The sequence below is a fragment of the Euprymna scolopes genome, chromosome 5 (assembly GCF_053919585.1).
Source record: "Euprymna scolopes isolate OS-2025 chromosome 5, ASM5391958v1, whole genome shotgun sequence".
NCBI classification, from domain to species: domain Eukaryota; kingdom Metazoa; phylum Mollusca; class Cephalopoda; order Sepiida; family Sepiolidae; genus Euprymna; species Euprymna scolopes.
Window position 1 is genome coordinate 27450810 of NC_136486.1, and position 25335 is coordinate 27476144.

At 31.4% G+C, this 25335-nt stretch overlaps 2 long non-coding RNA genes across 2 annotated transcripts in view; one reads left to right on the forward strand and one right to left on the reverse strand.

Moving 5' to 3' along the window:
• LOC145276753 (uncharacterized) overlaps positions 1–25335 on the forward strand; it is a 135059-nt gene that overhangs the window by 71251 nt on the left and 38473 nt on the right. The gene's annotated exons all lie outside the window — the stretch shown is intronic.
• On the reverse strand, positions 3013–25017 carry LOC145276752 (uncharacterized). The gene is made up of 2 exons (XR_013868005.1): positions 24023–25017; positions 3013–12806 (listed from the first exon to the last, which is right to left on the reverse strand). It is a non-coding gene; the product is annotated as an uncharacterized LOC145276752 (long non-coding RNA).

The following is a 25335-nucleotide window of genomic DNA, read 5'->3' on the forward strand; positions in this document are numbered from 1 at the left end:
GATGCCACAATTAAAATTTAAATTTGATGAGGTTAATTTTAATGATGGAAATAAAATCTTTATTTTTGTTTAGCTTTATAAAATATATGCAAATTTTGTGTAAAAACATAAAATTTGCATAATGTTTTTATTTAATACTACCATCCATAATGCTATGGTGTAACCTCATTTACCTATTTCAGGGATAAATGGACTTATCCAGACAATAAATGGAGTTATGACTAACACCTCATGGCAGCCATCGATGGCAGTTATGGCCCCAGAATCATGATGTGTACTTTTGTAACATACTTTTGTTCATACACTTTGTTAATTATACCATTGTATTTGTCTTGATTATTATGAGTCTGCAAGCTTCATCACTGATGGAAGGATTAAAAACCTGCATTTCACAAACCTAGAGACCAGTTACCCGAGTATTTTTTTTTTACCCAATGTTGCACAACTTTGACAAGGAATTTGAATTTATTCAAACACAAAGATAAACTTGACTTAAGTTGCACACAAACACTTACAATATGTATGTCTATAATTGAATTGTGGGCTTAAAAAGGTAGACTTAATGGTATGCTCTATTTATTTAGTTAAGTTGAAATCATTGAATTTTATCAAAGTGTTAAGTTTGAAAAGAAAAAACTCTGATGTTAAGAAAGGAAAGAACAAGGTTTCTAAATAACAAGAAATAGTAGTTTTAAAAGACACAGTGTTTGAAAAATCAAGTTCTTCAAAGGTGAAAGGACAAAAAACTAATATAAAAAATATCTGTCAATATTTTTTTTTTTTGTGATCAAAAACATTAATTTAGCTTTGTTTTTCTTGCAAACTTATTTTTTCCACTGAAAGGTTACAATATTATCTCACAGTATGCTAGCTGGCAGCCCAGTGTTGACTAGTCCTACAATATGCTTAAACATGATACTTTAACTTATGCAGATTGCGTATATATTATGATAGAATCCAGCCTCTATTGATCATTATATATTATGAGAAATTTTTTTATTTTTTATTCAATTTTCACCCCAAACAAGGCACAGTGCCACTTTGAAGCAGGGGGCTATAATTAGGGACTTAATTAGTGGGGTCATTATGAAGGGAGATGAGTAGAAAGATGTTTGTTAACATTACACTTGAACTTCTGCATATCAGTGCAGTTGGGAAAGCAGAATCCCAGAAGGGAGTTCCAAAGACCCGCAGTTCTGGGGAAGAAACTATTGGAGTAAAAGGCTTTCTTGCACCTAGGGATCTCTACTGTAAAGGGATGAGACTTAGTAGCTTGTCGGGTTTGTCGGGGGTAGTTACGTCGGGGAGGTACAAGTGTTTGCAGTTCGTCAGAGCATTTACCATTAAAGTATTTGTAGAACAGGCAGAGGGATGCAACATCTCGTCGATGGGACAGAGGCTGAAGCCTAGATGACAGTTCAGGACCTTTCAGGTTGGCAACTCTCTTTTGAACCCTGTCCAGGAGCGAGAGACAAGCAGCAGATGCACCAGCCCAGATGTGACAACAGTACTCCATACATGGGCGAATGGTGGCCTTATAGAGGTATAGGATACTGTCAGGCGTAAGTAGTTTTCTAGCATGGTAGAGGGAGCCAAGCTTCCTTGCAGCAGCCTTGGCAATGCTCTCAATGTATCTATTCCAGTTCATATTCCCTGTAAACGTTAGGCCGAGGAAATAAAAAATGTGTTCTTGGCCATTGCTATTGGTGGTAGAGAAGGTTTCTTGTAGTTAGTGAAGGAAACAAGCTTAGTCTTAGCAGCATTGAAGGTGACCAACCATTTTTGTCCCCATTCCACTACAGATTGGAGGGCATCCTCTAGTGTTTCTGCCATTTCCTTGGATATGTGTTCATTTGTTTTCCCTTTGCGTGGTGTACTAATTCGCCAAAAAATAAAAATAATGATAATGTTCATCAAATTCTGTCTTTGTTTTCAATATCACGTTAGTTGATATTTGGGCTTGATGATGAATGACCTGGAACAGTCAATTAAATTTGCCGGCCTGTCAGACAAAAAAATGAGCAGATTATCAGCACGTGTTCTTCATGAAAGTAATTTAAGGAACAAGACCATTTTGGAAGACAATTCTACCAAAATTCCTTTCTCATTAGGACATTTTTTATTTTAATAGGAAAAAAAACATTAGAACTGGAACGTTCTAGAAGATTGAGAGAGTGCCTCTCAAAGAAAAGGACTGAAAGAAAGAGAACATTTTTAAAAGATCCTTTTTGCATGTTTCTTTCCTTTCAGGTTTTACATATCAAGTAAGACTATTTTTTCCTGTGTTATTATTTCAAAAGGGGCAATGTATATTTCCCCGTTTTTAATTTGTTACTATCATTTAGATGATAAATTTAACTTTTGCGTGCCATTCGATAGAATTAATTCTAGAATTAGTCTCTAAATTAGAGACTCCTTTTTGTATTTTCTGTTTATTTTTATGATTGGTACTTAAGGTTAATTGTTAACCCTCGCTTTGGGAAATAAAAACAATCAGCATTTTATTTCTTTTAAAAAAACTTGACTAAATTCATACTCTCTTTGGGTCTGGTTTTCATTTGCTCCCTTTTTTATATTTTGCATCCCTTTTGTTTATTTTTACTTTATCTTTATTGTTGAGACTTTGTTTAAATTCCCCAGCATTTTGCTTTATTTTTTCTTTCCTCATTTTTTTTTTAATATTTGTTACATCAAAAAACGTATTTTGGTAATGACAACTACAAAATATGCCAGAACTTTCACACACAGTGACTTCTTATTTGGTTATAGCTGGAATGGGGCATCTTACAAGATACTAGACATTCACCCACTATCTTATGCATTTCAACCAAGAGATCTTTTAGAAAGATTTTTGTGCTGGATTGCGTGACATCATTCCAAAGGAGCTAGCATTGCCTTTTTATTCAAAACCAATGACAGGTTTTTCTGAAACCCAATTCAATAAAGAATAAAATACAACAAATATAATGTATGAATCAAAATAGAAACAGAATACAAAATATACATGCGGTTACATAATCCTTGGTACAAAAAAAAAAAATTGCAACAGAAATACTTAAGTGTAAAAAATGACAAAAACAACATTTGGTTTTCTACAGGAATTTTATGCATGTTTCAGAGTCGTTGATTATGTAGTATTTGATTTCAAGCAGTTTAGTAAGGTGTTTCTAGTGGAACACCTTACAATCGTCCTGTATTGTGCACACACACACACACATACATATATACAGTGCAGTTGAAAACACTCTTCAGCAGAAGCAAAATAAGGTCTTCTCTGGAAGGAGAATACACCATACATGTTTGCAAACTTTTCTCGCCGTTCCACAAAACCCGATAGAACCATTTTTTGTTAGCTTTCTAACGCCGCCTTTTGTTTTCGTTCCTGGTCGCACTACTTCATTGAATTGATGATAGAGGTGCTGCCTCATAAACATGGTTAATCGCAACAGGCCATAGACCAACATCTGTAAAATTGGTCACGATTGCAGCATATGTTTTTGCGCCAACTAGTGATTGCCTTTCCAATTCTTCTAGTTCACATGCATCATCATCATCATCATCATCATCGATGTCGACTTCCAAAGTAAGAGTATCAACGCTAGCAATATCAACTTTATCTTCAGTCTCAGCATGATTTTCACCTTTTGTTTCCCTGATTTCGACCATAGAGTTCTTTTCAATGAATTTCAACAGCGCGCCTTTATTCTTTTTTGCTTCCTCTTTTTTTGTTTTTCACACCGCTTTCCTTCATTCTCCTTTTGAAAATTCACACAAATATTCTGAAAAAATTTAAAATAGTATTTTTAGAAATAGCATAGTATTTCTCTGCATAAGCATCTTATTGTGTTGGTCCATACTAGTATCACAAAAGGTGAGATATCTCCCGTCCCAAAAAAATTCGTTTTCTGAGATACCTATCCCTAAAACTATATATATACATAGAGAGAGATCCGTCATTAACCCCCACCCCCTCAAAGAAAAAGAAACTTACAGGAACGAGTCTTTCATTTTATTATCTATTTTAAATGTTATATATTTGTTTTGGACCACTTTTCCATTCTGTTGAGTATTTTATTTTCTAATTGTGCACGATTCAGTGTCCAAAAATATGCACAAAAAACAAATCTGAAAACCAGGCTCCTTGCTCCTTCCTCACGAAGAAGAGGGGAGCATTTTTTCCCTATCTTGAATCCTTAAGACTCGTAAAAGTTAATATTTGAGATTAAATAAAGAGCGTTTAAAACTACTTTAAAACACCAATAAATGATTCAGGTATGTTACAAAGTAACTTTTATAGCCAATGGTAAAATTTATTTCTTGTATATTTTATTTTTTTTACTACTTTTTTGAATCTCTGTGTATTGTAAAACAAACCCCAAAAATAATTAAAATAATAATTAAATACTTTTCAAAGTACTTCCTTATTTAGTAAAATATTATAGAAAAATACAAGGAATGGGCAATCTTGACTAAAATCGTACACAAGATGGTGGTCACGAACAGATATAAAAAATGGAATGAAATACAAATTTTAGCGAAACGAAATTAGTGAGTCGACTGTACAGCCTAGCAAGAAAAAACAAGGTAAATGTCAATGTTGGAATACTCTGGCTGAATCACTGCTAAAAAAGTCATCTGCACTCATCAAACTTGAAAATCGAATTGGAAACTCAAAAACAAAATTAAACGAACTTTATTTTTATTATTACCAGAAAAGATGTATTTCTCCTGTTATTATTTTGGTTAGAACAAATTACTATTTCGTTATCTTTCTTACTAAAATAATTGGCTTAATTAAGGCTTTCAAATGTTTGTTATCAACCACAGTTGACCGGCCGCAACCATCTTCATCTTAGAGGCTCTCATCACCATTGCGCAATTTCTTGAACCACCATTGTGCCACACGTCTGTTAGTGGTTCCTGATCATCATTGATATCGCAAGCTGTTTCATCAGCTTTTCAGCCTTGTTTGAACTGGAATATGAAAATCGTGCAGATTTGAATTTTGTCCATGCTATCGAAAAGCCTAAAAAAAAAGAAACAGATGTTGGGAACAGTAACGAATAACACGATTCGATAGAGCAAAAAACGTGCTTTAAAATGATGTAACATAGCTATATATATATATATATATATATATATATATATATATATATCAATGAATTAATTCAGAAATCATATATAAAAGTAACATATGCGAGAAAACGATATTGTTTTGGCATCAACCTAATAATAACCATTTATGTTTCGGGTTTTATTTTTGATATATACATCAATAATTGCATAAAAAAACATGCTATCTCTAATAAACTAACAGATTTTATTATCAATAGATACAGCTGGTTTATTATTTACTGCTGTGTCAAAGTATAGTTTCTTCAAAATAAAATTTTCCAAAAACTGAATTCTTACTGGATATCCATAAACAATAAATATGACTCAGAAAAAACAAAAATAAAAATAACTTGATAAAGAAGAAGTACTCTGGAATTATTTTCTTTTACTCAAAGTGTGTACATATTTTACAACACCAGGCAAATAAAATAAATCAAAATACAAACAAGTTCTATTTCCAAATTGTCACTATTAACATTAATCTCATCAATTTTAAATAGATTTCAATCAAGACATCTCTCATCTCAGTGTTCATTAAAATGTGATTTAATAGAAAACACTTCTATATGATCATATGAAGTGTTATGAAAAGTGTTAACACTGTACATTGCATTGAAATGCAGTGCAATCTAATAGCTGATACATCTTTTTTTTATTCTAAGAGTTTGCAACTATCGGGTGCATTCAATAAATTATGGCTTTGAAAGTTTAAATCGCCATCATATTAGACTTAACTTCCTCCCATGTTTGCAAGTCAATTAATCTTGTTACCTCAACTCTTCACATCTACTAACGCAAGAACTCTTATCCATTCTTTAAACATGGCCATACCATCAAAGTCATCTGTTTTGCAAAGATGTCTTTATACAGTCAAAATGAAATCTTCCTCCCGGGTCGTTAGATAAAGCCTGTCTTTAAACCCCACCTTACACATCGATTGTATCATTTTCTGATTACTTACTCCCATGCATTTTCTCACTAATCAAATATCACTTCACTACATTATTACAGTGTGTAAATATGTTTGATAGACTATTCCATAAGTAATGTGTAACTGTTGGTTATTTTATGTTAAAAGCATGTGATGGCTGGATTTTAAAAATTTCTTTCTAAATGGACTTATCTCTGGTCAGGTCTTTATTTATTGCTCATTATTTGTAGTTCATCATTATTACTTCATCCCAGGTTTTCCTTGGTTCACCCCTGACAATTAAGTAAACTGACCAGAATTTATGATGAATTATTCCCTAAGTAATGTGTAACTATGTTTCTGAATTTTTGAGATGAGGACTGGATATTTGTATTATTTAAGCCTGTTACCTTAACTGACCAGAAAATAGAAATGAACATTGATAATCTCTAACAAGTGCTCGTGTATATGTCAACTTAAACTAGAACTAAAAATAAATAACATGCATTTTCAAATAATGTTTTCTCTCCAGTGTATTAATATGGTTAACTTAAATTTATTCCAGTGTAAATGCATTTATTGCATATCATATCCATAGTTTCCCATTAGCAACAGAGGAAATGGATATATGGATTCTACACAAATAAGCTACATCTAAACTTCTGTAACGTGGTTTCATAATACAGATTTAGTAAAATCTGAGTTTCTGAGCAATAAAATCTGGTAGCAAATTACACTTAACCCTCAGTTATGTTCAATTGTTATTTTACTTCAACTTACCTAGCAATATTTTATTTTTAAAAACTCACATATTTAACAAAATATTTTCTTTTTGTTAGTTCTCAGAGATAAAGCCCCTCCTCACTTCCGTGGCTAACAATTGATTTCTTTATGAGTTTAATATAAAGCTTTTAAGAAATGGTGTTATTCCTTTTTCCTGAGTCTTGAATACTGCTTTTTATCTTCCTCATTTTTCAAATATTGAATAAGTGACACAATAGAGTTTTTAAGAATTAACTGTTATAGTTTCTTTATCATTGTGGTCTTTGCTCAATTTTTTTCCAGACTCAAAGATCAAGCTTATCTTATGGAGTATATAATTGCGTATTGTTAATTGTGGCAGCATCATTAGTTGCACCATTACTAGCTTCATAAATCACAATGCCAAGCAGATCTTTTTATTCTGACAGACATCCTTCCAGCTTCTATTATTTCATCATTTGATCAGGATTTCTAAGGGTAAGAATACTCATGTTAGGGTGTTCTGATGAATCACTGTATGGAGAGAAACCAAAGACCGGTAATAATCAAGACAAACACAATGGCAAGCAGATCTTTTTTATTCTGACATGTCCTTCCAGCTTTTATTATTTCAATTGGCCTTTTTAAAAGAATGTTTTCTCTCTGGTGTATTAATATGCTTAACTTAAATTTATTCCGATATAAATGTATTCATTGAATATCATATCCATATTTTCCCATTAGCAACAGAGGAAGTAGATACATGGGATTCTACATAAATAAGGTACATCTAAACTTCTATAACATGGTTTCATAATACAGATTAGTAAATCGGACAGTTTCTGAGCAATAAATGCTGGTGGCAAATTACATTTGACAATTGAACCTTAGATATGTTCAATTGTTACTCTACTTCAACTTACCCAGCAATATTTTACTTTTAAAAACCCACATAAAATATTTTCTTTCTGCTAGTTTTCAGAGATAAAGCCCTTCCCCCCATTTCTGTGGCTAACACTTGATAGCCCCCACCCCCACCCATCTGGTGCTAATAATTGATGTTTTTACGAGTTACATTTATATGAAAAAGTTTTTAAAGATTGATGTTATCCTTTTTCCTAAGCTTTGAATACTGCTTTTTTTCTTCCTCCAGTCTCAAACCTTAAGTAAATGAAGCAACAGAGAATGCTGTTTATTTCAATAATTATGTTATAGTTTCTTTTTCTTGTGATCTTTGCTTAAATTTTTTCACACTCCAAGGTCAGGCCTTTCCTATGGAGTATCCAGCTTAGTATTATTTCTATTAATGTAACAATTGGTCAGGTTTTCTCAAAGTGGGTATATTCATGCTAACATATTCTGATGAGTTTTTGTATAGACAAAGACCAAAGACACTTGAAGATGGTGTCAAGTAAACGTTTAATTTCTCTTCTAACTCTACTGACATCAATTGCATCGGCTTCATAAGCATTCAACAGGTGTCGGTGAATTTTGATTGGTTCAATCTTTTCTGCATGAAGGAATTCAATGGTGCATCTCTACTTCTGATGCACACCCATGTCAGGGTTGCTTTTCTAGAGTCTTACAGTCAATATCTGCAACAGAGAGATGAAACTTTCAAATCATGAATGTATAAGCCCAGTCATCAAAACGATGCAATTTGCAATCCCATCTGATACATTGTCAGAATAAAAAATAAGAGGCATTATTTTTGGAATGTCCCTCATAATAGTATCACAAGAAATTGCTCCATCCCTTTCTCTACATAAACAACTACATTGCAATTCTAAAGGGATCTTGTTTATTCTGGGAGACATCCTGCCAGTTTCTATTTGTGAAATATTTGATTAGTAAGTATAAGATACAAGTAATAGGTAATTATACTCATGTTCTTATGAATCTCTGTACAAAGATCAAAGACCACTCCTCTCTTTCTCTCTCGTTTCTTTTAATTTTACCTCAGTTAGTTTGAAGAAATTAAGGGATTTGTCTTTTATGTATTTGCCGACCTGTCCACCTTCATCATAGAACCTTTTGTTTGATGCTATCGGTGGAAATGAAGGCTTATGCTGTCAGATGGTCGATGATCTGTCAAGCATTATCTCTCTGCAAATCTTCCAATAGAAGTATTTGCAGAGTTTGTTGCTGTCAAAGGTTTTTGGCAATTAGACATTAGGTGGCTTAGGCTCTCAATAACTCAGTAAACTTTCAAAAATCAAAGAGCTCCTGTGGTGTCGTATTTCTGATATTTTTATTAAATATAAACTAAAAATAAAAATGTATCTATATATAAATGATAATAAACTTTAAAGAATATAAAAAAATAAATAATTAACCTTTTTTTCTGATTGGTCTAAAACTTTTGGTTATTTGAAGCCGCCATAAAAAGAAATAAAAGAACTGCCATCTGTTAGCATAGCTAGGAAGCAATCATTCGTTTTGGAAATTAGAAGAGCATCGTCACCCCCCCCCCATGGGGCAGCTATACTCTGGTAAGTTGGTCCGTTATATCCTACATTTTTTTTTTTATTTAATTTTTCAAGCTGGATCCAATTTTTGTGGTGCGTTAGTTTATTAACGATGAAGATACAGAACAGTAAAGAATGGATTTCTACATAACACCGTTGTTCCAGCACGGTTTGTGTTCTGCATAAGTGTCGAAGCGTGTTATGGTCCTTTCCTAATCCTGGTGAACTTGAAGAAAGAATCTGATCAACTTTAATCATCCTTCTAGTATAAGGGAGTACCTGAACAGATAAAAACAAAGTTTATTAAGTTTTGTAGGCCTATCTAATCTCTTGAAAGTATTCACAAAACCTACACCGCCTTTCAGTTGATTTCTATAGTAAATGCATGGATATCTGCGTGTTCATTTAAGCTTTTCTCGTACTTCTCAAACCTGAAGTTACTGAAGCAGTGAAGAATATAAATATTCCTCTCTAGGACTGATAATGTTAAATTTTATCTTTCTTGAGGTCTTTTCTTGGTCTTGTTGGATTCCAGCACAGGAATTTATATATTCAGGTGGAGTGTGCTGTTAAGAGCTGCTTAAGGGCTGTTGGGGTGGTATCATTTTTCTTTGAATAAGTTAGTAGAGGTATTTGCATAATTTGTTGTAGTAGATTGTGTAATAGTATTTGGCAACCAAACATTAGGTGCTAAGTGGCATGTTCACTCTATTAAAGTTGATTGATATGATTAAGAGTAACAAACTTTGCAGGTACATAGGTTCTTTTTAGTGAATATTTGTATTGTACAGTTGAACATGATTTGATCATAATATCCAAATTATAGAGTTTGATGGAGTATGCTTTTTTCTGTTGTGTTTGCATGTCTCGAACTTCATCTTCCTTGGAAAAAAGGAGCAACGCATTTCAACAAATTGTTTTTGCAAGATATTTTAGAAACACAACTAAATTTGATTCCTAAGTAAAAACAAAGATGTTTTAGAAACACAACTAAATTTGATTCCTAAGTAAAAAAAAGATGTTTTAGAAACACAACTAAATTTGATTCCTAAGTAAAAAAAAGATATTTTAGAAACACAACTAAATTTGATTCCTAAGTAAAAAAAAGATGTTTTAGAAACACAACTAAATTTGATTCCTAAGTAAAAAAAAAGATATTTTAGAAACACAACTAAATTTGATTCCTAAGTAAAAAAAAGATATTTTAGAAACACAACTAAATTTGATTCCTAAGTAAAAAAAAGATGTTTTAGAAACACAACTAAATTTGATTCCTAAGTAAAAAAAAGATGTTTTAGAAACACAACTAAGTTTGATTCCTAAGTAAAAAAAAAGATATTTTAGAAACACAACTAAATTTGATTCCTAAGTAAAAAAAAGATATTTTAGAAACACAACTAAATTTGATTCCTAAGTAAAAAAAAGATGTTTTAGAAACACAACTAAATTTGATTTCTAAGTAAAAAAAAAGATATTTTAGAAACACAACTAAATTTGATTCCTAAGTAAAAAAAAAGATATTTTAGAAACACAACTAAATTTGATTCCTAAGTAAAAAAAAAAGATGTTTTACAAAAATATGACCTTTTTATACCAGTGTATGTTTGCATCTGAATTTCATTTAAAAATAAGAGTCACACATTTTACAAAGACATTACTTTTCTTTTTCTTTCATTTTCGTTTAGTAAATTATCAGAAATCAAGGAGCTCCTTTCACTTGATTTCTTCAGTAAATACATGGATATCTGCATGTGCATTTAAGGTTCTCCCCTACTTCTCAAAGCTGAAGTTACTGAAGCAGTGACGAATATAAATTTTCTCTAAGTCTGATCATGTTATACTTTAACTTTCTTATGGTCTTTTTTTGGTCTCGGAGTCCAGCAAAAGAATTTATTTATTCTGGTGAAGTGTGCTGCTAAGGACTGTTTTCTGAAAAACATTTACTTTTTTTGTATAGGCTAGTGTGTAGTAATATCAAGGTGATCTTATTTTATTATATTTTATATGAGTTCACATTGAAACTTTTATTTTCTTCCTTTGAAGATTGTAATGTTGGGTAGAAGGAAGCCAAACCAGCTGCCAACATTGCACTGCTTTTTACTGAAACCAACCGAGAACTCTTTTTAGTATCCTGGTTGTTCCCTTAAGTGCAATTGTCTGGATCTCTTTTGCACTTGGTTTACCAGGAATATTAGTTAGGTAGGACTTCAGGTTCTTCTTCATAAGCCCTGAGCCACCTATAATAACTGGTATGATGGATACCCCCCTAAGATTCCAGGTTTTTTTTATATCATACATGAGACCTTTATATTTGATCTGTTTCTCCCTTTCAGCTCTGTTCAGACCTCCATCATTAGGGACACTCACTTCAACCAAGGTTGTCTTTCTGACTTATTCCAAATGTATTCGCTCATGACGCTTTAAAGCAGATTTATTTAAAAATGCTGTTTCACACACATCACAAATGTAAAAGTTTCCACATTTTTCATCAAGTTTTTCATTGATATTTTCAATTTTTTCAGCATCATGTTCCTTCATGTGGATTTTGAAAGCGGAAAGGTGTGAAAATTCTGAGCCACACACTCCACACAGATAAGGATTTTCGCCACCGTGCATTCGTACATGTTCATCTAATGTTGATTTCCAAATACATGAATATCCACATATTTCACAAGAATATGGCTTCTCTCCACTGTGTTTCCGTAAATGCACACGCAAACTTGATTTCAGAGTATAAGAAACTCCACATTCCTTACAGGAATATGGCTTTTCTCCAGTGTGTGTTCGCATATGTTTTGCAAGGTCTGCTTTCTGTGAACAAGTGTAATCGCATTTTTCACAAGTAAACTTACTTTCGTTTATAGGTTTCTCTTTTTTTGTGTGTGTTCTAACATGTCTAGTAAGGCTCGATTTTTGAGAACAAGAATAACCACAGGTTTTGCAATTATATGGATTTTCTTTAACGTGTTCCTTCATGTGTTCTGCTAACATAAAGTCATAAGTAAAAGAGGAGTCACAAACTTTGCAAGAGTATTGTTTCTCTTCAGTGTGTGTTTTAATGTGTTTTGCCAGATGTGATTCCTGATTAAAAGAAGCTCCACAAATTTGACAAGAAATTTGCTTCTCAACAGTGTGTTGTTTCATATGTTGAAATAAACTTGCTTTCATACTAAAAGAAGACGCACATGTATTGCAGGAATATGGCTTTTCTCCTGTGTGTATTCGACGATGTTTAGCGAAGTTTGATTTATCTGAAGAACAATAACCACATGCTTCACAGGTAAACTTACTTTGTTTTATACGTTTTAGCATGTATTGTGCTAAAGTTGTATTTTTTTTAAGAGAAGAGTCCAAAACACTCATGTTAGAAGATGTATTTTGTTTAGTTTGTTTCTCCATTGCTTTTTCCTGTTTATATCTATTTCAAAATGATGAATCGCATTTGTGATGAGAATATTTTTTCTTTGCAGTATGGATGTTTCAGACTTTTGTTACAACTTAACATACAGTGATTTCTATTTCTTTAGAGAATATCACAAAAAAATCATCCAATGTTTTTCAAACAGGAACATCTGTAAATAAAAACATAAATAAAACTTAAATATTGTTTACATTTAAATACATTAAATGAAATTATCATTATTATTGGGACATATTGTAAGTAGTTTATCCAAGTGGGGTTTTTTTTTACATGGTGATCACCACTTATCAAGGCCTGCAAGCCACTCAGAGATAAGGGTTATTGCACGAACAGTACGTTAGTCTGGAGATTTGATGAAGTGTTTACTTAAGGGGGCGGATCATTAGGAATTTGTTAACGTTGGACTTGAAGACATTCAAGTTGTAGTCAGGATTTTATTTAAGGTTGTGATTAAATTAAATATTTTTTTATTTTATGTCGACAATTTTATTTGCTTTGTGAGCTTTGTTGTTACTTTTGATAGTATATGCATATTATTTTCCAAGATTATTTCTGTTTGTAATCGAACATTTGTATAATTGTATGTGCGTTGGTTATGCCCATCTAGGTGGTTCAATATGCTATGGATTTATGCATCAATGTGTGATTGTAAGTGAAATTTCATCAATGGACGTGTTAAAGGCCGTTTTTCTTTTTAGGAAATTTATGTTGCAAGGATCCAGTATTTTAATCATTTCTCTTTTTTATATTATTGAATGTGCATGGACAAGATTTTTTATTCCATCAAAATGTGTATCACTGTATACAATTTTCCACATGTTCTTGTTTTATGATGAAAGAGTGGATGGTGAGAACTTGAATGCCTACTGGAGAGAACGTGAATGCCTACTAGACACTATCCTCGAGTGTCTAAGATCTCTTTGTACAAGGATTTGTCAGAACAACCTGGCATGAGGATACTTTTCTCTAGAAGTAAACCCTGAACAAATATTCGAAATCACAGTATTCGCTGCCCAAATAAGATCTCCTCACTATGTCTTACTTACATTAGCTTTTATGAGGAATAGTGCACCTTCCCTAAGTGATGTTACATCTTTTTTTTTGTTTAATTTTACTTCCGTCAAAGTTCGCAGAAATCAAGGAGCCCACAACCTGGGGCTAACACTTGGATTCTATACGAGATACATATATAATCGAATGTTCCATTAAAGTTCTTTATCTCTCAAATACTGAGCTAGTAAAGAAATTGAGAACATAATTTTCCTCTCCCCAATTAACCATTTTCATATGTTGTAGTATATCTTTCGTTTTTGTCTCTTGGTCTTACTGGATTCCAGGACAGGAATTTGTCTAGTCTGGTAGAGTATCCAGTTTTGTGCTGCTACATGAGGTAACATTACTTGTAAGTTAGCTATAGTAAGGAGATCTTATTTGGGCAGTGAATACTATGAAATTTTGAATATTTGCTCAGGGTTTACTCCTAGGGAAAAGTATACTCATGCCAGGTTTTCTGACAAACCCCTGAACAGAGAGACCTTAGACACTGAGGATAGAGTCTAGTAGGCATTCAAGTTCTCTCCAGTAGGCATTCAAGTTCTCCCCTAACATCAGTTTGGTATGGCCTATGTATAGTCAAGTCAGTGAGATTTGTTTGTGATACTATTAGCATCTCCAACTCAAATGTTTTGAAGACAAAAAGGAAAGAAAAAAAACAATAACAAAAAAGAGGAAGGAAAAACAAAGGAAATGGAGTTGGTGGAAGGAAAAAAGCATAGAAAATTATTTACCAATGCACACAAAGGAGAGCTAAGGTGAGGGTTGCAATCAAGGTGTAGCAGTGAGTGAACAGGAACAAGGTGATACATTTTAAGATGCTAGATATATTAAGAGTTAATTTTAGGATTGGCAATGAGTTTTACAACAGCTTTACAATGTTTGGGAGCAGTTTGCAAAAGTCGAGGACAGTATCCAATGGATAGAAAAAAGTTGAAAGAAAAAGTATGACAAAAGAGAGGAAATAAGTTTTTCAGATTCGTGAAAAAACAAAGGCATAGAAATTTGTTCACCAATGCACACAAAGAAAAGCTTAGGTGAGGTTGTAATCAAGGTATGGTGGTAAATGGGAACAAAAAAGACCTGAGATATATTTAGATTTAGTTTTAGTATTTGCAATGAGTTTTATGACAACGTTTGGGAGTGGTTTGCAAACAATCTGGGGTTTGTGACAGCTGTGGACACTGTCTAGTTGATGATAGTCACAAATTGATCATAGTGGAAGACAAATCATGGTTTGGACCAAATTGGAAGAGCTTTGGGGATCAATATTAACTGATAGCAACAGATCAACACAGCCTAGACAGAAAAACTAAAATTTAACACTCCATAATCATTTAATAGAACAGGAATTCAAGCAATGTCCCATAGACGCGTGCATGTATACCAAAAATGTAGGTAATAAATTGTTGATTTTGTTTTTTTTGGGTTGAAGATATATTACTCGCCTCAAACTGTCTCAACACTTAACAGGTTATGCGCCCAGCCATCGTCTTTTCTTTGACAGATCAGAATCTAAATTCGAATTGTGGCAGGTAAAATTTCTAGGATATCTTAGGATTCGAAAACTACACAAAGTAATACAATCTCCAACAGAGAATCCTAACGACCCTGAATCTCTTGAATGTGACTGTTTTTGCAGAACTAATTCAATGCTTAGATGATAGAAGTCTGTCTCTGATTATAAGAGATGCCTTGGATGACGGACGGAAAGCATTGACCATATTAAGACAACATTATTTATCAAAAGGGAAACCAAAAATAAAATTATATACTATATACAGAACTAACATCTCTGAAACGTAACGAGGATGAAACTATTACCGACTACGTTATAAGGGCAGAAACAACTGCCAATGCCTTAAAACTCTCAGGTGAAATAATAAGCGATAGCTTGTAGATATCAATGACCCTCAAGGGACTTCCACCTGATTTTAAACCATTTACAACTGTTATAACGCAAAAAGACAAACCCATAAATTTCAGTGAATTTAAAGTGGCATTGCGTAGTTACGAAGAGACAAATTGGATGATCGTGGACAATAATAACTCCAGCAATGTTATGAAGTTCAAAAATGCTTCTCGAAAACAGACACCACCAAATTATGCACCTTACCGCAACATGTTTCCCAAAAGTAATTTTCCCAAGAATAAAATTATCTGCTATAATTGTGGACGACCCAACCACAAAAGTTCCAATATCGATATAAACACTCTAAAATGGAATCCGTAAAAAACGTTGAGAACTTTGAGGAAGAACATACTTTTCTATTCACATGTAACTTTGACAATACCACAAACAGTAAAAATCTCCTTGTAGACTGTGGTGCTACAGCACACGTTATTACCAAGGAATCTGATTTTATTAATTTTGATTCAAACTTGCCGACGGTAATCAAGTAAATGATATAGTCTTGAAAAGAGGCGATGCTAAAATATCCCTAAAAAATAATAAAGGCAAAATCTGTAACTGTATTCTAAAAAATGCTCTGTTCATACCTACATTTAGTCAAGACATATTTTCCATGCTGGCTACAATTAAACAAGCCACGAATATAAAGTTTGACCAAAACAATTCAAAATTGATATACCCCAATGGAACTGTATTTGACATTAAAGAAAATGGCCGACTATATTATTTAAAAGTATGGTTCCCTCAAAAACTGCCTGTCACGACTTGGAAACCTGGCATAAAATTCTAGGACACTGCAATACAGCTGATATTAAAAAATTACCAAATGTAGTCGAAGGCATGAAAATAATACCTTCAGATGATCTCCCAAATTGTGATGTGTGTGCACAGGAAAAAATGACAAAATATATAAGTTGAACGCCAGACAAACAGATACGAAAATTGTCTTTCTTGTGCATTTTGACTTAGCAGGTCCAATCAGCCTAATGAGGAATAATCTAAGGTACGTTTTGAACTTTATTGATGATTTTTCTGGTTTAATTATAGTTTATTTTCTAAAAAACAAATCCGACACGATCCTCGCCACTAAGAAATATTTAGCTGATATTGTCCCGTACGGCTCAGTAAAATGTATTCGCTCAGACAATGGAACTGAATTTACTAGTAAAGGCTTTGAACTTCTATTAATTAACCACCGTATTAAACACGAGAAATCTGTGCCGTATTCTCCCTTCCAAAATGGCACAGCTGAAAGGGTGAGATGACAAGATGCCTACTTATCGAATCGAAATTAGCGCATAGTTTATGGACTTACGCTTTAATGGCAGCAGCATATATCAGAAATAGATTGTTCAATACAAAACTAGGCAAAATGCTGTATGAAGCATTTTGCGGTGTAAAACCCAAGATGAACAGAATGCATCTATTTGGTTCTGATTGTTTTACATTTATAGAAAATACCAGTAAACTAAATACTAAAAGCGAAAAAGGTATTTTCGTAGGTTACGATAAAAACAGTCCAGTATATTTAATCTACTTTCCAGCCCAAAATGCCATAAAAAGGGTTAGATGTGTAAAATTCAATGATACATTAAATTTAAAAAATGGCGATCCAGTGGATGAAAAACGTGAAATATTACCTAGCATCTTAATCGATCACAATGAAAATATTAATAACGATGACAATTACAGTAGAACTTCTGATGAAAATATTAACCAGACACATCGATACCCAATAAGGGAGCAAAAAAGGCCAGACTTCTTACAAATTGAAAAGATACAAGATTACGCAGTGGATTACTGTTACTCGTTGAACAGCGCATCGGAAAGTTATAATGAGGCGATTAATTCAGAAAATCACTATGAATAGGAACAAGCTATGATATCCGAATTGAAAGCTTTATCTGAAAATAACACATACGAAATAGTGGCAAAACTAACAGATAAAAATATAATTTCTTCATGCTGGGTTTTTAAAAAAAAAAAATCACAGCTTCTGGCAGTAAAACTTTTAAAGCAAGATTTGTTGCAAAAGGTTTTTCACAAATTTCTGGAGTGGAATATTTTGCAACATTTTCACCAACGACAAATTAAACGACAATTAGAATGTTATTATAACTTGCCGCTCAATACAATTTAAAAATACATCAAATGGATGTAAAAAAATGCTTATTTAAATGTTCCAATTGACTGTGAAATCTATAGTTACCTACAGAGGGATTTAAAATGAAAAATAAAAATTGCGTGTGGAAATTGAATAAATCATTATATGGACTAAAACAAAGCGCTCACAATTGGAATTTAACACTCCATAATTATTCAATAATTCAAGCAATGTCCCGTAGACGCGTGCAAGTATACAAAAAATGTAGGTAATAAATTGTTGATTTTGTTTTTTTGGGTTGACAATATATTACTCGCCTCAAACTGTCTCAACACTTAACAATGGACATTATCACTAGTTTCCTGCGATGGTGTCACACATGCACCCAGAGTCCAACTAATATTTATGGCAGTTTGGTATGGCCTATGTTTAATCAAGTCAATGAGATTTCTTCTCTTCATTCTTCCTTGAAACAGATTTAATTTTTTTTCGATTAAATAATTTGGTTGTGAGAAGTATTTAAGCCAACAAGGAATATATGTGCACATTGAATATCCGGATGGAAATAAAATCATGTTTTTAAGGTACCTTACAATGAAAGCAATGACAAAAAATTTTTTTCAAATATCCTCAACCATTAAATAATGATAAAATGGTGGATTACACAATCACAAAACAGATTATCTTTTCCAAGATGGAGGATTAGCGCTTTCAACAATTCAAAAATACTATCTTCCTTATTGCTCTTCCTGAACTATTTCTATTTAATAAAGTAAATCTGTTTTCTTGTAATAAATAGAACCTTCGCTTTAAAAAATCCTTTAATTAAAAAGTACATGGAATATAAAATATAAATATGGACAAATTCTTATGAATGAAGAATGGAAGCACCCATTGCTTAGTATTTTTTAATAGGTAAGTGATTTTTGGCATTTATATATATTTATTAGATTTGGATTAAGTTAAACTTTGTTGAATTTTGTAAAATCTTTTTTAAAGAAAACCGATGAAAAAAAAATACTGTATATTTTTCGATTAAACCTTTAATCATTTTAAAATTTGGTCTTTGCTCATTTTATTGAAAAAAAAATTAGGGATTGAAATTAAACATAATAAAAACATTGTTTTATTTAAAAGTGGATGTCCAAAGAAAATTTTTTTCAAAATTTTCCAAACTCATCATGTTGAAATGTTTTTTTTTAACACAGCAAAAAAACGAGTGGTCAAATATATTTCAGACACCCAAAACTATTAAAATTGACATTCGTTCTGGCTATTTTCCAAATTCCATAAAAAAATTCTTACTACAAACACGGTACGGACATTTACAAATCAGGGGAGGGTTGTTACAAAATCTTACCGAAAACACTGTTTTATGATGTTAACATTTTTATCACTTTATTTGCTTAAAACTTTTTAAAAATATAATGTACATTATTATTTATTAGTTCATTTAAAAATATATTCATTTCTGAACAAAACGGTGGTATTTTGAAAACTTAAAGTGCTTTGGTTTGTAAAATATAACTATTTTAGCAGAAGCCCCTTGAAATCTGATTATCCAAAGTGCTTTATCGTCCATGTGTATTGCTAGTAGGATATTACCAATATGACATTTATATTTGGGGAAGATAAGGAGTTTTCTGATTGGTTTTAAATTTACAAGAAATAATTGTTACTAAAGGAAAGAAATAATTTATTCAAGAAAACATAGGAGAGGCGGGTTAAGAAAGTTCCCTTCGTAACCCCCTTTTTAGATAGGAATATTCATAAGTCATGTGATAGAGTCGTCATTTTTTCTCAATGATGGTTACAAAGTGGGTATTCAATTTAGTAAAACATAAAAATTGAAAACTAATCCCTGACGATAAAAGTCATCAGAATTTTTTTTTTTTTTGGAAAAAAAAAAAAAAATTCATATTTTTTACGACCTGCCCCAGTGTAGTATAAACACCCCCAATCTCCCCATGTTAAGAACAGCTTTCAGAATAAACACCCCTCGAATGGCTTTCAAAGTTAGGGGTGTTTATTCAGTACTTGTGCACTTTTGCCACCACGCTGAAATAATAACGTTATTATTCTGAAAGACATTCTTAACATGAAGAGGGGAGGGTGTTTAGTAATTATCCTGTACTTCCACCTCATAATTTAATAAAAACAAAAAACATACATCGTAAAGCTTGAATTTAACATGAAAAAACTTAAAAATAGTGCGGCAGCAAAAGTGCACAAGCACCATTTATTTCGAAAGCCATTCTTAACATGGGGAGATTGGGGGTGTTTATAGTACGCTGGGGCCAATCGTAACAAAATGCAAAAAAAAAAAAATTTTTTTTATTCTGAAAAGTTAAGTCTGGACGGAGTTGTACAACCATCACCCCCCCCCCTGCGTAATTTCTATGCCGATAGGTTTTTTGAAATTTTTTCTCTGGATTATTATTGATTGGACACTAATTAAAAGGATTATGAAAAAAAAATTATTATTTCGACATTTGAAAGGGGTTTTTAGTTACAATGTTCTGGTAAATCAGTCACCTATTTTGTAACCAATAAAAACGCGGGTATATCAAAACCATAGAAAGTAAAATGACATGAGCCTACCACTAGAGGTGTCTTAAGAATGCGTGAAAAAAAATTGAATAATTCGACCTCCTATTTTTCCAAGCTTATAAGTACTTGAAAAATATAATTCAAGCCCTCAATATTTTTTCAATTAAAGAAGCAAAGACCAAATTTTCAAAAAATAAAAGGTTTAATAACAAATTATGCAATATTTGTTTTTTTAAATCGTTTTTTTTAAAAAGATTTGAAGAAAATCGACAAAATTTTACTTACTTCGCTTATAAAAAATCAATATAAATTCGAAAAAATCACTTACCTATAAAAAATACTATTGAATATTTAGTTCCATTCTTCATTGTTCAGAATTTATCCATATTTATATTTTAAATTCCATTTATTTTTTAAATAAAGGAATCTTTTAAACGACTGTTTGAAAAAAAGTGCGATTACGCAAGCATTTTTATGTCTTTATCGAAAAACTGAAAGTAACCGTTTGTCCTTGTTTAGAACTACAGACAGAAGGCAGTAAAAACCACACGTTCACATTAACCATCTAGCCTTGTGTCTGAAGAAATATGTGTTCACATAGTTTAAAAATAGTCAAATTTTAGTTTTTGTTTTTGCCTTTAACAAAAAAAAAACACGAGTAATTTTTTTTTTCTTTTCTCAAAGAAATATATAAATTTTTGATTTATTATATTTTCATTCTTCTTTATCGAATGAAATATTTTTTTAAATATCTAAAAAGCAAAAACGTTGAATGAAATAGAAAAATGTGTCGTCAGCGTCCATTACTTACTGGACAATATAAGCAGAACATGGGTTTCCAATTAAAAAAAAAAAAATCAATGTGGTTGTTAACAAAAAAGGTTTTACACTTTGGACTTTACAGGTAAATTTCCAAAAAACACTTCTTTTTTTTGTTTGTTTTAATTTACAATAAATTATTTATTGATTTTTTATCTTCAATTTGTGATATATAAAACTTTGTTACGTAAATTAATTATTTAAATTTTGGTGCTAATACAGAGAGTGATCCGCGCTATTTTTTAAATCATATTTCCATGTTAAATTAAAGTTTTATATGTTTTTTTATTCAATTGTAAGGTTAAAGTACGGAATAGATACAAAACACTCTCCTCTCCCCATGTTAAGAATGGCTTTTTAAATAATAACGTTATTATTTCAGCACAGATTACTCTCTGCATGAGTACCAAAATTTTAATAGACATTTAAAAATGGGGAGGGGGGATGAATTTAAAAAAAAAAAACGTTTGTCTAAAATATTATATTCGGTTTATTTGAAAGAGCATAAAATTTCACACTGACCTTGAAAATATCGTAAGAATTTAACCAATACAAAAATTGATAGATTTTTAAAGTTTAAAAATTGAAAAAAATTTCACTCGTAAAATTCAATTGATTTTATTACATAAAAAAAAAATGGCTGCATGAAGGTGTGCCGGCACTTTGTAAATACTGTTTTTTTAAAATAAAAAATAATATTTCTATTAGTTTTTAAACTTTAATAGTTTATTTTGGAAGTATATTCCATAAAGAAAATAAACAGGTAATATCCATTGAAAGCGTATGGTAGTTATATGAGAAAATAAAGCTGTGTATGCATTATAAATGTTTCTTTTCTGTTTCTTATGTTATACATTAGTACATTAGGGGTCATTTTGAGTTAAAAGTTTATTTTTGTTTCTCAAAGAAAAAAAGAAAATAGAATTAACATGACTTTTTTTTATTGTTTTTTTATGAAAATAAAGTTTCGAGGTTTTTTTTTTTTTTGTATTGAAAAGTAAGTTTGTGGGTGTTTTTTTTTTTTAATAATTTGTTTTTATGAAAGGTAGGAATTTTTTTTTCGAAACTTTTAAAAATTTTTTTAAGTATTATAAATTTCACTAACATGCTGGAGAAATGTTTCGTAATTTTCCATCCCGTTGTCAATTTCCATATCGTACGCCTGCCGTGCTTCGTCAACATGGGACCATTTTATATCTCCCAGAGACACTTCCGTGTTTAGAAAAAAAAATAAAATAAAATAATGGGTGACCGATTTACCAAAATGTTGTAACTAAAAAGTGAGCACCCCTTTCAAATGTCGAAATGATTTTTTTTTTTTTTTTTTTCATAATCTGGTTTAAGTGTCCAATCAATAAACCAGTAAAAAAAATTTAAAAAAACTAGGCACCTCCAAAACTGGGGGGGCAGGTCAGTACTTTTTGACGGACCGTCTTTTTAAAAATCTACTAAAAATCAGGTAATTATCCGATCAATACGAAATTTTCAGCAATTATTAGGAGAAGAATGAACTTTATAACAGTGTACTTATTTTTCATAAACGATATTTATATATATATTTTTTTTTGCTTACAAAACCCCCCCTTGTTTTGAAGTGGGAACAAATATGCTTAAAATAATCATCTGAAACTGAAATCAACATATTGTGTTGTTGTAAGGGACAGAATTATAGATTAAAAAAAAAAAAAAAAAATTGTTTGCATACCTTATTTTGACGTCTGAATATCAGAACTTCGATTGTGTTTAATTATCCCGCTTTTGAGTTTTGAAGTGTGAAATTCGGTGAATATGTTAAGTAAAATAATTAATTTAAGTTAAGCAAAACAAAAAAAAAATTTTTTTAATATTTATACGAAAAAAGCTATTTTAAAATTTTTGATAAATAAATTAACAATTTTTTTTTAGCGAGCCGAATAATGCATGACCATTATTAAACAGGGCATGCTTTGAATAATCGATACCAAAAAAAAAAATTCGATAAATATTGTGCCCTTTGTGTTAAAAATAGCATGATTTTTTTCGATCCCGTTTGAAAACGTTTGCCGCCTTTCGACTACGGTGGACCAAACGCGCTGAAATAATTTTTTTTATTCTGCTTTAAATTGCCCCCCCCCATTTTGGGGAGCCTGGCCCCCACACACATACACATTAAAAACCAAACGCATACAAATGGTCACCCATCTGGTACTGGCCAGCCTCAGCTTAATAATACATTGAAATTTTCGTCACTGAAAAATGTTTTTTTTTGCCTGTTTGGTCTTCCATAGTTTGCTTTTTATCAAACGAAAACGTAAACAGAGTCGATCTGAACTCTACGTCAACGCGAAATATCTGGTTACCTATATGAATAAGTGGAATTATTTGAAATTCAGGTACTTATATTATAATATTTTTGCATATTCTCTTAGAAAATCATCCTAAATCTTAGTTAGACAATAAATAAATTAATTAATTATTTCAAAAACCCTTTTTTTTAAATATTTAAATACGTTTTTTGTGCAAGACAAAAAATGTCAATTGTTAACTTTTTGGGAAAATTTAACATTTAAAATTGAATTAAAAATAGTAGAAAAAGTTTTACATTATTCTGTTTCCTATATGATAAAATTCAGGGTTTTATCTTTCTGGAAAAAAAAAGTTACTCAGAAATAATGGATTTTAATAAACGTAATTTCGTTTTAAAAAACAACAACAACTTGATTTTGCGGCCATTTTTGGCGGTGCCTAAAAAAAACCTATCAGTTTAGAAATTACGCATGGGGGTGACCACCTAAATCGGTAATCAATGAGATCAATCGGAAAAAAAAAAATTTTTTAAGATATATATATATATATATATATATATATATATATATATATATATATATATATATATATATATATATATATATATATGCATTAAATAAGAAAAGGTGCAAAAAATACTTACCTTTTATTCTAAGAAATTAAATACTTTTTAGACAAAAAAAAAAAAAAAGAAAAAACTGGATGATCTTATGTCCAAAACAAAATAGTTGGTCAATTTCTTAGCCAATCAACACAATTTCACTTTCATGTGTGGAATTCATTAGAGAAAAAAAAAATCCAAATTAAAGATGAAAGACACTATTTAAATGTGAAATTAAAGAAAACGCTACTAAATTATAAAACAAAAATCGGTGAACCGGTGTAAATTTTTATTATGTTCCTCATGTCAAAAAGTCCGCTCGTTAAATTACGTATGAGGAAATTATTTTACATTTTTTATTTTACACTCCAATCCCACAATGACAGAAATGGATTCGGAGCAAGTAACTAAACCAGCACCCAAGTTTTGCATAAAAACAACAAAGAGGCGCTTCTACACTATTAGGACGAAATTTTGTAGTCGATAAATGGAGTTTTCAGATTTAAAAAAAAAACAAAAAAAAAAACAATGGTTTCTACTCATGTTTTTTGTCAAATCTAATAAATTACAATAGTAGCTTCCAAATTATGCAGTCAAAATCACCTGAACATTATTGAATTGTTAAAAAAAAAAAACAACTTTAATCGTGTAAACAGGTGAAAAATTGGGCTCTCTTGTTTGAATCGAAACGGAAAATTACCTACCTTTGGAACTCTCCCGTGTCTTACGGTCGTTTTCATCAAATTCTATTATTTTTTTTAATAAATAATTTTCTACCTTATTGATTTTCGTAATTGTTGGATATAATCATCTTAAAAATGCGTGGAATACATGGATAGCATTGTTTTCATGTGAAATTCAGTATTACGATTTCCGAAATTTCTGAACCGGACAAAATTTTTGGAACCCGACAAAACCCATGCAGGATGACGTGAACAACATGAAAAGGCAGAAGGAAAACGAACCAGAGTCAAAGTAAAAACGAGATGACGTTCTAACAGTAAAATAAAAAAATAAAATAAAATAATTCAAATATGGTACTTGTACAGTTTAATCAAGACATTAAAAAAATGAAAATATCGAAAAAAAAAAAAAGGTTATATCGTACGTATCTGTGATAATGGAGTTCTCCGGGGGAAAAATTCACCTTATTTCATCAAGTAGTTTTTTTTTTTTTTTTTTTTTTTTTTTACAGCGAAAAAACAGTTAGATAATCATACCGAGCAAAAGGTTCGATTTTTATGAAGAAAAGCTAGTATTAAAGATGGGGAGGGAGTGTCGGCGCTTTAAACTGAGTTTCGACTTTTAGGAAGAAAAGCTAGTATTAAAGATAGGGAGGAAGTGTCGGCGCTTTA